Source organism: Pagrus major, chromosome 8 (assembly GCF_040436345.1).
Source record: "Pagrus major chromosome 8, Pma_NU_1.0".
In the NCBI taxonomy this organism is placed as follows: Eukaryota; Metazoa; Chordata; class Actinopteri; order Spariformes; family Sparidae; genus Pagrus; species Pagrus major.
In genome coordinates this window covers 5196789-5213051 of record NC_133222.1, presented here as the reverse complement: position 1 = coordinate 5213051, position 16263 = coordinate 5196789, and the positions used below count along the sequence as shown (strand labels likewise).

The following is a 16263-nucleotide window of genomic DNA, read 5'->3' as shown; positions in this document are numbered from 1 at the left end:
TATACAGTAAGAGCGTTTTTGAAATTGGGTCTGGCAGTAGCAATTAACATGTATGCTGTTGTTATCCGTGTGTACTTGGAAAGGAATACCTTATACCTCTTTCACACTTGACAAAAAACCCACTAAAACCTGCTGAAACATCTGACTTTAGTCTTTATTGGGGGAGGGTGCTTTCCCATTTATCAGCTCCAACTCCAGTTGGCAGCGATAGAAAGATGTCCGCCTGGGTGAACGCGCTCATCTCCGCCATATTCGTCTCCCGGTAATGGGAAATGGGAAAGAAGTCAATCACCCATTTTTTATCAGCTTACCCGCACTTTAAAATCCCTCACATTAAAATTGGTGTAATAACAGTAATAGATTACATTCATCCACCTATCTGTTGTGCGCAGCCTGCTTTACTATAGTGTGAGAATGTATCCTCGCTTCTTCCTTTATTACTTGTCACCCCCTCCCTCCCTCCCTCCCTCCTTGCTCACCAAGGCTAAGTGTCAGCCTTTTCAGAGCTCCTGTTGTTTAAGGGCCTCGTTGCCGTTGGCCGCGGCCACAAGGGGGGGTCACTCCGGGGACCACAGTCTGCATGAATCATCCCCGTCCTTGAATCATTTCCAGTCAGCCGTTGCTGTTCAGGCCCCTGTAAATTAACAACCTTTCCCTCTTAAACCTATCCTCATTCAGTCGCCATGGTGATGGTGGTCAAGTGACGACCTGCACCCACAGACTAGTGGAGGAATTTCACTGTGAACAATAGCTCCACTGTTGCTCTTTGGTGGAGTTGTAGTTTGAGTGCTGGTGCTGTTTTTGTTTTTGCGTGTATACGTGTGGGTGCACAAATGATTGTTTTCCATCAATCCTTCGCTGCCATTCCTTGCTTGCACTCCCATTTTAATAGCTTTTTTGGATGGATGACTTAGAGGCAGTTTAGAGATAATATAGCTCAAGTGTCAATCTCTGGTTTGGCAGGCTTGGACATGATGGCCACACACAGCAGCCAAAAACACTGAAGGTGAATGATCTGATTTTAGATTATTTTAGCAACACTTAAAAATCCCAAAATGTGAGAAAATAAGCTCATTAGCTCACTGATTTCTGCTTCTACGAGCATCACATTTACATTAGAGCGCATTAAGCCTGGCCCCTACTGCAGCATTTCCCTGCTCCATCGACACTTGGCTTGAAAGACGTGCCCCTCTCCGGCCCCCTCAGTACACACTTACTGGTTGGCTGACAGCATAAAGGAGGTGAGATGAAGTGTTCTTGAATCAGACTCCCTCTCTCTAAGGCTTTTCTTTCCATCCCTGCATCTAAATCATTTCAGTCATTTACTGTACCTCCTCTCTTTTCACTATACACTAGCAAAAATTATGCCTGCCTAGTGTGCATTGTTCAAACTGCATTGAGGCTCACGAGGCCTTTATCTTTCTAAAAACACCTTCTAGAAAGACCGAGAGGTGTTGAGGCTGCACCAATACCAGATATTGACAGCTCATTAGTCACTCTGCTAAATTCTTCAATAGCCTGTTAAGTGGTGGCAGATACTTTGACTGTTTCTTTGCAAAAGTTTAGAGATTATTAATCAGGTCTTTAATGGATCAGCATGCAGTGAAAAGAACTTAAAAGGAAAGTTTAATTATTCCTTGTTTTTGGTTTCTCTTTGAAATGTTTCCATTAGTACAAGCAACATTTCTTTTATATATCTCGCCCAAGAGAAGGGGAAAATGCTGTTTTTGCATTTTTAAAATTGCACCGAGTTAAAAATGGAGAAAAAATTATGAATCCGCAGCAACGAGGTGCACTGAGCATGAGTTCATTCTCTTGGATAGCTTTGATGAATGCTGCAGAAAATTTAGATACAGTCCTTTTAGACGGTTTTTTGCCCAGAGCTCGATCTAATTTCCCTCCCACAGAGACGCAATTTTTTTGACCATATTATCTTTTCCTTAGGCATGTCTAATGCACTCATCCATAAGTAGCAGAGTCACTTAGTGGCATTGCAGCGCTAGTCTGCTGGAGTAAATTACAGTGTACCAGACCCGTGTATTAAAGCAAATAACAGAAGCTGAGATACAAAGAAAAAAAATGGGCGTAATCAAGGCTGGCATAAGGTGCTCTACTGCATCTTATCAAAAGAAGCTCCTCTAGGCTGCAAAATGTTACTGAGTCGCTGTCAGGTTGCTCAGGATGTGGATCACGAAACACATCCTTTAGTCTGCTGAATTCTGTATCATCTTTTTATTCTTGATTTCCCCATGATGTGCATTTATGTATTGGTTACCTGACAGTAACTAATCCGCTTTAATTATTACTCCAAGGAAGTGTTATCCCCACATGCATCTACTCAAGAGGCAATGGACCGAAATGGTGTGCAGCTATTAGGAGTAAACAAATAGACACCCTCAAGTGATGCATTAGGTGTCAGTCAGCTCTCACCATAATGGGCCGGGTTATTTTCTGCAAATGTGTTTTCTGCCAATACTGTAAGTGTGCATTCACCCATGATATGGTTGAGCTGCTCTGCAGACAAAGAGCCAGAGCAATTATTAAGGTGCGATAGAATGCAGATAAAGGTGAGTGTTTGAGATTTGAAGGTCCACATATGTTGTTGGCTGTGTGCGCATCCGTTGTGGAAATGCGAGGCTTCAGTGGAATGAAGGAAAAAGAAGAGTGCCCCGGAGAGAGCGAAGAGGGATTGCATGTCAGAGAGTGTAAGAGATAGAAATGTGAGAGGATGGTCGAGCAGAATATGGGATGACAAAAGAGCAAAATGTGAATGTGAAGACGTTGGAGCGGAAGAGGGAAGGAAAGCACAAGGGAGAGAGCGATAGAGAGCGAGAGGGAAGCTGATGGAGATGAGGGATTAGGGAGAGTGGCAAAGCCACTGAGGGAAAAAAAAAGATAAAAACCCTCTGGATTCATTGTGTAGAGAGACAGGGAATCAAGGGGGAGGACAAAGAGGCGGTGGGAAACAGGGAGATGGAAACGGTAGCTGGTGATGGGGTCATGGGTGCCGGTAGAGAGAGAAAACCCACAAAAAGAGGTAAAGAGAGGAACCGAGTGGCGGAAAAGATGAAATAGTGAGCAAGAGAAGGCATCAGCAGAGAAGGGAATAAACAGGCAGAAACCTGAGAGACAGGTGCAGGAAGCAAAGGTAAGAACAGAAGAGAGAGGATGTGGAGGGGGGGAAACGACAGGAAACAACAAAGCGAGTGATCAGGATGAGTGGATTGAAGTGGAGCCAGAGTGGTGAGGTGGGAATGAAACAAAGCAGGGTAGACAAAAAAAAGAGAGAGAAAAAATACGGATGAAAAAGAAAATGAGGAACAGGAGTGTGAACAATGACAGGAAGGACTGAAAAACTACAGGGCGAGGGTTTTGAAAGGGGTCATACTTGAAGCTGAAGGATTGAATAGGGGGCCTAGATTAGTCCCTGCATGCAACAGTGGTCTCATTCGTGGTAATTACTGGATTCCTCACCGCATTTCTCAACCGCTGTCTTCTCTTTCTCTTTTTCTTATTGTTCTCGCTCTCCTCTGCCTCTTTGGCTCATGTACCATTAACCTCCCATCAACTTTTCTCAGTTTTGGCATTCGGCTCCCATCCCCACTCTTTTCTCATCACTTCTCTTTACCATCTCACCTCCCCATTCCCCACTGTCTTGTCTCCTCTTGTCATGGGCTCGCTCTCTTCTCGCCTCTTCTCACTGCTCTCACTTCCTCTGGCAGTCTGCGGTCGCTTTGTTCCGATGGGCAAGGCTTAAATGCAACACTTGAGATGATAAGACCACTCTGTTCCTGCAGTGGTGCTTTTTTTTTTCTTTTTTGTTGTTGTGTTTTTATCATCCCCTCTAACACCCTCTTCATCCTTTTTTCTGTCTCTCTGTCTCTGCCTCGCAATTCTTACTCTTTATGTAGTTGTTGTCGTTTGATAGTGTCATATGGACAACCCCATGCCAGAGGCTTGTTGAAACCATGCCGGAGATTGAGAGCTAGGAGATATGGAGAGGAAAGGAGCAAGAGGGAGCAAGAGATACAGTGAACAATGAAAACTGATTTTTTTGTGGTGTGTTTCAGCTTCGGTCCTTCTCTTGAGCAGCTTTTTTGTTTGGTGGAGAGAATGTGCATAAATCAAGGATGAGTCTGTTGACGGGACTATTACGGGTATAGGTCTGTGGTATATGATTATGAGCTGCCTGGTGCTTGAAATTACAGTATATGTTACAGAGAATGAAGGAGAAAAAATAAATGTGTGCATAAAATGCTCTGAAAACCAAAGAAAACGCCTCAATTATTGTCCCATTCCTAAAAAGAGTCTTACCTTGGGCAGTGTAATTTACACCATATCCCAACAGCGAGCAAGCGTCTGACTAATGCTTCTCATCAGATGCTCTCTGTCCACACTGCATCTGTTAAATATTCACATCTGATGCGTCATGTAAATTAAACCATGTTCCTCTCAGCTGTGGGCTGAAGATCAGACTGCAAAGATGGGTGAATTCACTAATGTAGCCTAATCTTCCTCCTTTGGTACTTTTTAAACAGAAAACACACAATGTGATATTTGGATGATTCTTTACTCAAAATTAAAAACATCTCCCTAAAGCTAGCTGCCACCTTATTTAGGTTTTTGTAGTAAAATGAGAAGATAACGTATAGATAACACCTCATTTCAACTTCAGGAATCAGCTGTTTGTTGTCAATGATGCAGCTCTGTTAAGTTGAGAAACAGTAATGAATAGAAAGAGGGTACGCACAACGTTGTCAAGCTGTGCAGCGCTGTGTCGCTCGCAGCCACTTAGGACACTGTAATTGAAAACAATTGTATCACACTGATTTTGACGTGCACATCACATTCAGTAAGGACACAGTGTCTTTGGTTGAATGATGTAACATTAATAAGCAATATGACAGAACCCCACTGTATGTAAAAAAAACAAAAAAAAAACATGGGAACAGACAGCATATGTGTATTATTGACATTATTGTAGTTGTTACCTGTGACTCATCTCCTAAAGGCGGGTTTTAACATAAAGCTGAACACATACGTATCATAACAAGCAATGGTTAACAGTGTTTTCTCGTCAGTGATCAGAATGGCATGACATCACTTGCTGCTGGGGGTTTCTCATCTGAAAAATACATCGCAAGCTTCTGAGATGAGCTCAAATCTCGATGCAACGACACGTGGTACTCTTAATCCATTTTATTAGCTGAGCCTGCAGTTTGATACCCAGTCAATTAGATATATTGAAGTTCCTCGGCTGATGTGCAAATTAACTGTGACCTCTCTCAGACCTCTGGTAGGCTACATTTGAACTAACTGCCTCTCTGATGTTGTTATTTTAACTGTCAGTGGAGCAGAGCCACTACTGCAACCGCAGAATCAGAATCAGGAAACATAATAATAAATATTGCAGGATATCAAGGTGTCGATAGTGGGCGGTGCAGGAAGAGCTGAGTATGCAGTATGAATACACCATTTTGAAATACATTTGCAATTATTTAAGTTAAAAAATGACTTGTTTTATCTGCATTCATTCTGTTACATACCTTTCTTTCTTTTTTTTATGTTTTCATTCGCACGTAAACATCATTCTACTTTGGAATTACCAGTGAATGTGTTTGCTCACTTGATTTGAGCGTGTATAACCAGTTTTTGGCTTTCTATAATAGCTTTTTTAAGAGTGCAATGTGGCTGTGTTGGAGTGTGATTGTGTGTTACGGGGAGGTATTTGTGGATGGCATTTCAAGTGTTGTGACGCCAACATTATTGGGATTTCGAATGTGCATTTTGAGCCATTTAATCTCCAGATTTTGGTCGTTTTTTTTTCTTTAAGTAACAGGGCTGCAGTAGCGCTCTGTTTCACACAGTAAAAAGCACTGAACAAAAAGAAACCGAAGTGGTTACAGAAGCTCTGCTAGGGAATACCAAAATAGAGAGAGATTTCTGCCCTTCATGAGATATTCTCACATAGCCGTCATCCAAATGTGTGGGTTCCGACACCAGCCTCACAGCCAACAAGGATCTCGGATGAAAGTATATGAAGATTGAAAGCGGAGGACTGTTCTCATTTTGCTCAAACTGCAGGATTATTGCATTTGGAAGAATGATTTTCTTTCAAATGTTTAAATAAGAGAAACCACACGCACAGGCAGTGTAGCTCCATGGTTCTTTACAGAGTGTGCATCCGTCAGGGTTCGCTGCAATGGTGCAAATGTTTGAGACGTACTGCCTCACACAGACGATGATGTGCATTCATTCACTCTTATGATTATGAAATGCCTCCTTATGGTCCTTTGCTTTCTATATGCTGCGCTATAGGTGGTTTCCTCGTAGACAATGCACAATATATGCGGATGTGTAAACCAACTGGCTGTACTGTATTCCTGAGGGACGGCTTTCGAGGGATGTTTTGTAGTTGCTAGCCTAGTTTCTCAAAGCAGCGTCTTCCAGCTCTGACAGTCTACTGGGAAACCTTTTAGTCCCATGGTCTTGATGATATTTGAATACAATCATAGCTGTTATTTTCTTTGACTTGTTTCATTTTCTCTCCAAGAATAACTCAAATCATTACACGACTTCTGAAAAATAGGGCTTACGGCACCCAAAAATTGTACGGTATGTTGGAAATCCAGCGTTTCGAGAGAACTGCTCCTTTTTTTAAACTCACATCAGCCCCAATCATTTCTAATGATAGTAGACAGTTTTTTTTTCTGTGGGGTTTGCTTGGTGTGTGAAACACTGCGGCCCAGAGTGAAATATTTCAGATGTATTGCCATTACATTTGGTGCAGACATTTATTTTCCCAGAGAATTGATGCTATAACTGATAACTGGTGACTTCTTATCCAGCATTACAAGCAGATCAAAATCTCTTCAGTTCAAGACAGGATAAGAAGCAGCTTTTTATCATCTTTCTTTCTTTCCATGCTATTTGCATTTTTGTATGGTATGTTCACATGCCAATGAGATGTTCCTAAGCTGATCTCCCTCTCTACAGCCTTATTTGGTCACTTTTATTGCCAACTGTGGTTCACTTTTACACTAATTCTCACCAAGTTTTAAATATGGTGTGTGCTCCTTTGTTTCATCTTTAAAATGATCCCATATTGCAGTGAATTGCACATGCACAAATGAAATAGAGGAGCTAATTATTGCTGGGGAAAAGGGATATCAATGAAACAGCTGCAGGGAGGTTGTGAACGACATTAAAAGTAAGTATTGAATATGTGGAAAAACACTTTGGCTTGTTGATGCCTGTTGGCTATCACCTTTTTCAGTCTGTCAAAAGTTCAACTACTGCAAAAGCACATTACTATGAAGACAGGTATTAATATACTGTAGAGTTTTAGCACGTAAATGGAATTGGGACACACTCCTGTGCCTGTAATTGCATCTGTGAGAGTTCTGCCTCAACATACAAACCCTCCAAAGTATGCGAGACGAGCACACTCTCTAACGCAGTATCGGATGACACCTCCAGGCTGCAGATCATGCATAACTGGAGGCTGCATTATTAATTAGATGGGCATAAAGCTAACTCACTTGCACTGTGTGCCACAGCTTGATGTGTGGCCTGTCTCATCTGTGGTTGCGTGGGCGAGAGATTGTGTTTCTGTGCTACAGAGTATGTGCTTGTGCGTGCCTGGGCCTGGTGCTGATGGATGGGCTAATGAATAAATGTGCATTTTTTCAAAAGCATTATTGACAGAGATGAAACAAATGTATGCGAGTGCATGGACGAGGATCAGTTACACTGGAAATGATACCGCGGATGTGTATGTTAACGTATACTGCGGCTGGCTGTCATTGATTTGGAGGAAGCCATTAATGTGACTGTCTTAACCATCAAAAGAGGCTCCTGCTGAGAACGGAGGCGTAGAAAAGATCAACAGGCAAAAAAAGAAATTGAACTGTTTGATAGGAGCTGAGAAACAAACAGGGAGGGGAAGACAAAACAAACATTTATTGAGCTTTTAGTGATCAAATGCTGTCGATAACGACGGACCACAAATGCAGTTGGGGAATGAGATTGGAAGGGAAGATACTGAGCAAGTGAGCCTTACTGCAGGGTATAACAGGAAAGAAATCTGCCTCTTACAAAAGTTAAACACACACTGAGCCCTGCTGCTTCACTTCAGCCAATAAGCCTCAGGGGTCCTGCACATATAGCACATGTGCTGTATAGTAAAGTGCATGAATAATTGATTTTAGAAGCATTGATCCTAATTGGCTGTGTTGTGTTAAAGCTTTGCCCTTAAGCCTAAAGTAGTTTCTTTTACTCCCTGGTTAATGAAGCTGTTGTACTGCAGCTCACCAGGGGAAGAGACTGTTGCTCGTCACATCTTCGCAATTTTTTGAACGCGGTTCGATCTTATGCTGTTCAGTCTTCAAGAAGACCCCAGTAAGCTATTTCTAGCAGTGTGCTTCACTGGGTTTGCAAGAAGATACAAATGGATGTGCAGGGAGAGAAGAAGTAGATCAGAGACAGGAGAAAGATTGAAATACAGTAATATCCAGGGAGTATGCCACAGACCACACAGAGAGGGTGGCATACTTTGAGATCCTTCTGGTGAGGCACACCAAGATTCCTGCTGGGATCTTTTTTTCCATCCCCTCTTCATTTTTCCGTCAGAACAGCTCGCTATTGTGCGTTCAGACCGCACAGCATGCAAGACCAGTTTCTTCACTGATTGGCTCCACCTTCCCTTCACACACATAAAAGGTCATGACTTTAAACACTTATCTCAGAGAGCATTCTGGGACCAGTCTTATCTCTGACCTCCAGGTAGCAGCCACTCTTTAGGCACTGATCCCCAATCTGCCCATGCTTCCTCAACCCTAACTGTCACACAGCGAATACGTACAGGCTGCACAGCTGACCATTATGCTCCATTTCTTATCACTCAGACAGAAGCCATTGATTCCCCTTTAGCTGAACACAGAGATATGAGCAGGAGCCATAGACATTCAGCAATGAGCTGTGTTGTTCTGTTGTTTGACTTTGATAAAAGACGCAGGGGCTCCTTGCACTTCCTCCAGCCTGACCGGGCCTATTGTTAAAGGAGAGGGGATTAGATGGTGGAATGAGCATCAGGGGTCTTGCTCTGTTTCCTAACCAGGAAAAGAGAAGGGCAGGCCTGAAGCCATGGGAGGACTGTCATTGTGTGCAGGCACTGATATTTTATGCATGTGCATGCGTCTGTCTGCATGGCTGCAAAAGACTAATGCTCTTTGCAGACAACTTTTTCTGTGTTTTCCATGTTTGCTTGTTCGTATATTGCATACAGTGCGTGTGTGTATATAGTTTAAATGTGTATGTATGCGTGGGTGTGCAGGGTTTATCCCACTTGATCTGAAACCAGATCCTGGCCTGACATCCCTGCGCCCCTCTCCTCCTCTGAGCTCAGACTTATCCTAGCGTGGCCTGCCAGGATAAAGTGGGCTGCTGTTCACTGTACCTTTAACAGATAAGCCTTGAGCATGCTGTCAGTGCTCGTCTTGAACGACATTGACTGGCTCTTCTGCATACTTATGGATGGACATGGTGTGTGTTGTTTAACTTATGCCTGCAGATTACCTCACAATATGTGAAAGCGACAGACATCTGAGAATCTGTTGTTGACAGGTTTAATGTGCAGTAAACTCTTTAATGATTGAACTGACCCTTCCTAAGTCCTGCCCATTTTTGCACAGTTGAGTGACCTTGGTCAGCTTTCCTGTTTCCTGTTAAACTTAAACATGCCTTGTGCCAGGTTTGTCAGTGTTGACAAGAAAAACAAGTTAACAAGATTGTTAAAAGATGTTGCTGGTGGACCTTGAAAAGTGACACTTGACACCCTGACCCGATTGAAGGCGTTGTGTTTGTTCCGCTCCCATAACCAAAGACAAAAAACAATGTAAAGAGTGGATCAGGCTGTGTGGTAGATTTCGCCATCAGCTGAACATCAACACCACCACCACATCATATTGTACATAGTCACATCTTAGGTTAGCTAATGTTAGCAAAGTTTAGTTCGGACTGGAATGACCTGCATTGTTTTATCATATTAATAAAACTATATATTATATCCTTGCTGTTGGCTTTTTCAAGTTATATTGCCTGACGCCCAGAAACTTTTTAAAAAACACTGCAGCACCTGGCTAAACGGGACCGGCGTCGCCATGTTTGTTACTGTCAAGCTTGTTCGACCCAGCAACAGTAACTAAGGGGAGTGGGACCTAGGATCAATTCATTGATAAAATGTTATTAGACCAAGTCACAGTGACATCACGGTAACAGCAACACTTTTTGTGATGTCACTTCTGTGAATACAGCTTGCGGTTGACACAGTGGTCCAACCTCTCTGACATTTCTGCTGTTCTTATTTTATGTCCTGTGTTGCGTTGCTAGTGTCTTTGATAAACTATATCAACTTGACAGCAACATTTCACCGCTGGTGGAACTCACTGCTAGTCTTGGGTGAATTCTGTTATTATATTAAGGCATTAAATATGCATTTTAGATGACTGAGATGTATACCCTTTGAAATAACAGAATGAAAAAAGAGAGAATTAAATTGTATCTAAGATACTTGATGCACAAGGTTTCTACCCTGAAGAAATTACCTTGAATTTTTCTTCAACTGTTCATTTTTGGTGTTGTTATTAAGAAAATGTGTCTACACACCTTAATTAATCCTGTCTGTGTAACTTTGATCTCTGCCCCGAGAACTAAATCAAATCCTTTGGACTGGAACGCTCACTGAGACACGCTCTCCTGTTGCCAGACCTCACAGCAGATAACCTTACCAAGAGGAAATGAACTGCTTCTGTGCTCGCCCGTTTGTGTGTGTGTGTGTGTGTGTGTGTGTGTGTGTGTGTGTGTGTGTGTGTGTGTGTGTGTGTGTGTGTGTGTGTGTGTGTGTGTGGTTTGTTGATTGAACAGTTCATGTCAGAGTTAAACCCAAGAGTGCTGCAGCTTTTACTTTTACTGCTGTGAAACTCCAACATATAAATTCCATTTGACAGATTGTCTTCAGTATTCCCTGTTGTCGCTGTTTGTGTTTGGATTTAATATAATTTAGCATAGCGCATTATCTTGTGTACTCATAAAAAGGAACATCAAGTGCTCTGCTTTTGACACATTTAATGTGGTTAGATTAATTTCCTCCGAACAATATCAAAATAATTGGATTTCGGGTTCCCAGTTCAAAGTACGACAACTTTCTACACAAACAGAAAAGAGGGTGGAACATAATTGTCAAATAGAATAGTTTTTTTCAGACAATCCAGCAGTGTGTTGATAAGAGCTGAAAAGAAAAAGGCTGCATCTTTGTGTGTCATAATGTCAGCACTGATACAATAAGCTGCACCACAGCAACCTCTTGAACCAGCTTTAATCTCATCTGCAGACCTGCCAGTCAGCAGGGGCACTGCGGGGACACACGCTGCAGGTGAACCTGTGAGTGGCGGCCCGACAATGACTGATGGCTTAACTGCCACTTATGTGATCAATACGACTGACATCTACGCAGGCAGCTCGCACGCTCTGATTTAAACAAGCAGCAATAACCATGCACTAATCTGATCGCTGCAGTATGTGCAAGATGTGGGGATAGCTCTCTGCAGAGACGTGGATAAGCTCCAGCAGTCAAACTACAGGCATTACACAAGGATATTGTGAAAAACAGTGTCAACTATTGTATGCACATTTACAGCATGTTTTTATAAAAGGATTATGGCAATGTTTTAACCCTTTACTGCACACCATTTTTGAAAGCATAGCACGTTTTTCGACTGATTCCCAAGCAAAACGAGACACTTCCTTATTAGTGTAGTCAAGGACGCTTCGACATTCAAGATTTGAGAGTCAGCTGCTGAAATGCAAATGTTTTATTGGAAGAAATTACAATATTGGCATTAACCTTTTCATGCCGCCTCTATATGCTACTCGTAGGGTTTTTCCCTCATACCCCTTTGCCACCACCATGGAACAGATTACATTCCAGTTGTGCACCTACTTTTTTAATCATGCAAAGAATTTTGGCCAATATTAATCAATTTGGAACCCAATATTTTGATTCCCTGCTGAGACCAAAAAATGCAGGTATTTGTTGGCCTGAAGTGCAAATGGTGACAACCTCAATTACCATTCAGGGCGTTCGTGGCTCAGGAGGTGGAGCGTGCCGTTGACTAATCGGAAGATTGGTGGTTCGATCCCCTGGTTGCATGTCAAGGTATCCTTGGGCTAGTTACTGAACCCCAAATTGCTCCTGATGAGCAGGTTGCCACCTTGCATGGCAGCCTCTGTGAATGTGTGTTTGAATGGGTGAATATGATGTGTGTAAAGTGGTCAACAGACTGGAAAATCACTGTATAAATTAGGGGTAGACCGATTATCTGCCCTGGCCGTGGGCATGTTGTTCTACAGGTTGGAAAGAGATCATGGAGAAGGTACCAATAAAGAAGTCAAGTGAGAACTCTACTTTTTGGGATGAATGCAAATATCTGTAATAACAGAACAACAGCTCTGAAAGGTATAAAATGTCATCTGCCGTCTTGTTACTGCTGTTGTGCAGCAGCCTCCGTTGATGGAAATGCGGGCTGGCTTACTAGATAGCACCAAGGTTCCTAAATTCCTGAATGTGACCTGTTCAAGAACCAGAACTAATATGATGGAAAACAGGAGTACCAGAAACATGTCTCCTGAAACATTCCTCTATGTTTCAAAATATTGGACTTTCCCCGAATGCCAAAGCAGAGGATTCACTTTCAAAACTTTCCCTATGTTGCTTGCAACAATAGCAAGCAACGTCCAAAAAAGTGCATGGATGAATTTCAAAATACATAAACCTGTCACCACAGGTTGATTCTCATGCAGCATTGGCACGAAACCTCCTAAAAGAAAAACAAAATCATTTGAAACCGTTGTGTTATGCACACTTTGCAGTCAATGACTTAAAACATTCAAAAGCACTCGGAAAGTGCTTTAGCTTCTGTACTTTTGGAGATGCTTTCCCCATCTGGGAAAAAAAGGTGCATACTCAGTTGTTATTTTAGGACAGGAGCATATTTTTCAAGTTAAAATATCTTCTCAGTTCGAGCTCCCAGTGACACACAGACCTCTCAGTGCTTTGAAGAGCTGTGAAACAAAGGTTTTGGATGACAGTGAAACTGAAATTAGTGGTGAGCAGAACAAAGAATCTAAAGATAACACTCTGGGATGCTGGCAGCACAGCTCAGTCCCTGTGTACTACTCAGTTATTAAAAGCCTCGTCCTGTTACACCCCACTGCTGCCAGGCTCCCAGTAATGGGGCTTCGTTTTAAATAGTCTTTCTCCTTCACTGTGTGCCCCTGAATTAGTCGTTTTTCTCCAGATCACTATGCAACGGCATCATTTGCTGATCAGTTCAGTCTTATCCTCCCCCACATCAAACACAGTCTTTCATCATGTTTGTTGGTCAGGCTGCTGCTGGTACTATTGAACCTTTCAGATGACCTTGTGTCTGACTATTAATAAACCCACCTTTTATAAGAGACCAGCTATAAGAGAAAGAAAATGTCAGGTGTTTTTAAGCTTCTTCTCGCATAATATTTGTGTAGCTCTCTTCTGTCCTCGAGGAATATTGAAATTCTCCACCGTGCTTACATAATTCCTTTCCATCCACTTTGAACAGAGTATGCTGCACTTTATTGTGATAAATCATCCTCATGGTGGGAATATATTTCAGAGGGGAAGAAAATATCCATTCATTGTTATTATTCACATTCTGTGTTTTCACATTTGAGCTTAATGAACATCCTAATTCTCTGTGAATGTCAGCCGCCTGAGCTCCTATTCAACATTCAAACCCAACTGGTGCTTCTTCTTCTTCTGTATTGAATGGAAGTTTTATAAATCACTAAAACCAATTTGCCCTTAACAGTCAGACGTCCCACATCAGCTCCCCGTCACTGAGGCTGTCAGATGAGTCTGCGTCTCCTCTGTGACTCCTGCGTTTCATCCTGCCTGCTGTTTTGTCGGTCTAGCTGCAGGCTAGTTTTTTTTATAATAGTCTCCTGTCGCTCTGGAGGAGGCTGGTTAAAGCCTGAGGATCCCATCCCTGGAAATGCTCAGGCCTTAAAGAGGGACTTTTAATCTCGACAATCTTATCACTCATCTTCATCACATCTTGGCTTCGGGGCGTCGTCTGTTTGTGCGCATGCGTGAGTCCTGTTTGTGTCCACTCTCAGGCTAGCCTCCACCCCTTTCTAACTCACCTTATGGCCTCAAAGAACAGTTGCCATGGCGACCGTACCCGTCAGATTTGGAGGGGTGCGCTCGTAGTCAAAGCCTCCCATCAATCCCCCCCCCCCCTCCTCTACCACCATTCCTCCTTTTCATCCAGGAACAAAATAGCCTACCCTTCACAACCACTGAAGGGTTTCTAAAAAATAAAACAACTACTTCACTGCATCAGTTGAAGCACGCAACGTTATGAATAGAACTATGAGTGACGCATCTTTGTTTTTGTTGCTCCTACCGAGTCTGAATCTCTGTGATGCACAAGCAAAAGTGATAGTCATACCCCGTCTTTTCACCAACAGCCTCTTGTTCATGAACATACCTCAGACTCCTCTATCCCACTTCTCACTGCTCCCTCGACAGCAGCAACATTCAGTCCTTTGTGTGCAGGATCCAGTAGTCGAAACCTTGCATTTATTTTAGCTGATGGCGTTTTGCTTTATTTTACTTAGTGGTAAAATGAAATACAATCATGACTATTTTATTGTCTCAATAAATTAATGAATGAATGCATTAAAGGAAGAGTTTGGTATTTTGGGAAATAAGCTTTTTCACTTTCTTTCTAAGAGTTAGATTAGAAAATCGATACCACTCTGATATTTGCACAGTGAATATGAAGCTAAAGGCAGCAGCTGGTGAGCTTAGCTCAAAAATAAATAAAACAGCCAGCTTCCACTGCTAGAATAACAATAACATACAGTAATGTTTAATGTTCAGCTTTTCAGGGGATAATGTGCCGGTCTATTTCAGTGACTGCAGTGATTTTAAGCTGGCTTCTTGACAACAGTGATGACAAAACAGGGTGAAGTCACTGTGCCCACAACATGTCATACTGACATGGCAGTGGTATCAATCTTCTCATCTAACTTTGCAAGAAAGCAATTAACTATTTAATGTTATTAGATCTAAAATCTCCTAATAAGCACTTCATAATTGCTAGGACTGGGCAACATAATCAAATATCATTGTAGTTTTTACGAAATACCTTATAAATCTTGTGAAGACAGGAACCCACCCCTTTTTAAAGTTATGGACACACCATCCAAGTAGATGCAGATGCAGGAATGTATCTTTAAGGAGCAGCCTTAAAACCAAGCCGGATTAGCATGGCTCTTGTCCCGGTTCTCTTCCTCCCTAGGGGACCGCCCCAGGCCAGTCAGGTTGGATGGTCGCAAGATGCTGTGAGCCGTGATGGTTTAAAAAAATCCAAAACACCTGCAAATATCATTTTATAGTCGAAAAAATTGATTCTCAGATGAATCACAATTCCTCTTGTTACATTATTTCTCATGCAGAAAACTCAGTAATCGAATCTTGACATTGTGGGCTGTAACAATCCTGTAAGACCTGTCCAGGCCGTACGTTCCTCCCTGCTTAACTTAACTTAGCTGATGTGAAACAGGCATCTCGTTTATGTTTTAGGCTATTTCTTGAGTTCTGGTGAGCATGAGCAAAGATAATGGAAGTAAATTAATCTGTTTGTGGATCGTTATAAACACTGATTTAATCTAGCAAGTAGTCACACAGTGAGAGAAAAATAAATCATGTATATAATGAATCAGAATCGAATTGAATCCAGGGGTGCCTTGTGATTTCCACCCCTAATTTGTTTTTAAATACGCCTAATAACTCGTTATTAGAAATACTTATTGTAGTAGTACTCATGTCATTTCTCAGCTCTACTACTTTTCTAACCTTGCTCTTTATTATTTAACAGTGAACATTTAACCTTTGTGTAATAGCTGCTCCTGAAGTATTATCAGTCAGTTGTTTTCCTTTCACCTGCCCTTCCACGTCCCTGTCCTGCTCTTCCCAGCAACCTCCTCCACTCTCCTCCTCCTCCACCTCCACCTCTTTAGTGGATGTTCTCTAGATGCCGAAGTCATCCATTAACTCTAACCCACCTCCCCTCCGCTCTTCTAGCCGGCCCACAGTAAGCTGTGACTGAGTGTTATGGGGGGGGGGTCTGATAGTCGCAAGCAATGGAGCAGACAAGTTAT

General features: G+C 42.3%; 1 protein-coding gene across 1 annotated transcript in view; it reads left to right on the top strand.

Annotated features, from left to right (window-relative positions):
- Positions 1–16263, top strand: part of ldlrad3 (low density lipoprotein receptor class A domain containing 3) — an 82465-nt gene that overhangs the window by 52557 nt on the left and 13645 nt on the right. The gene's annotated exons all lie outside the window — the stretch shown is intronic.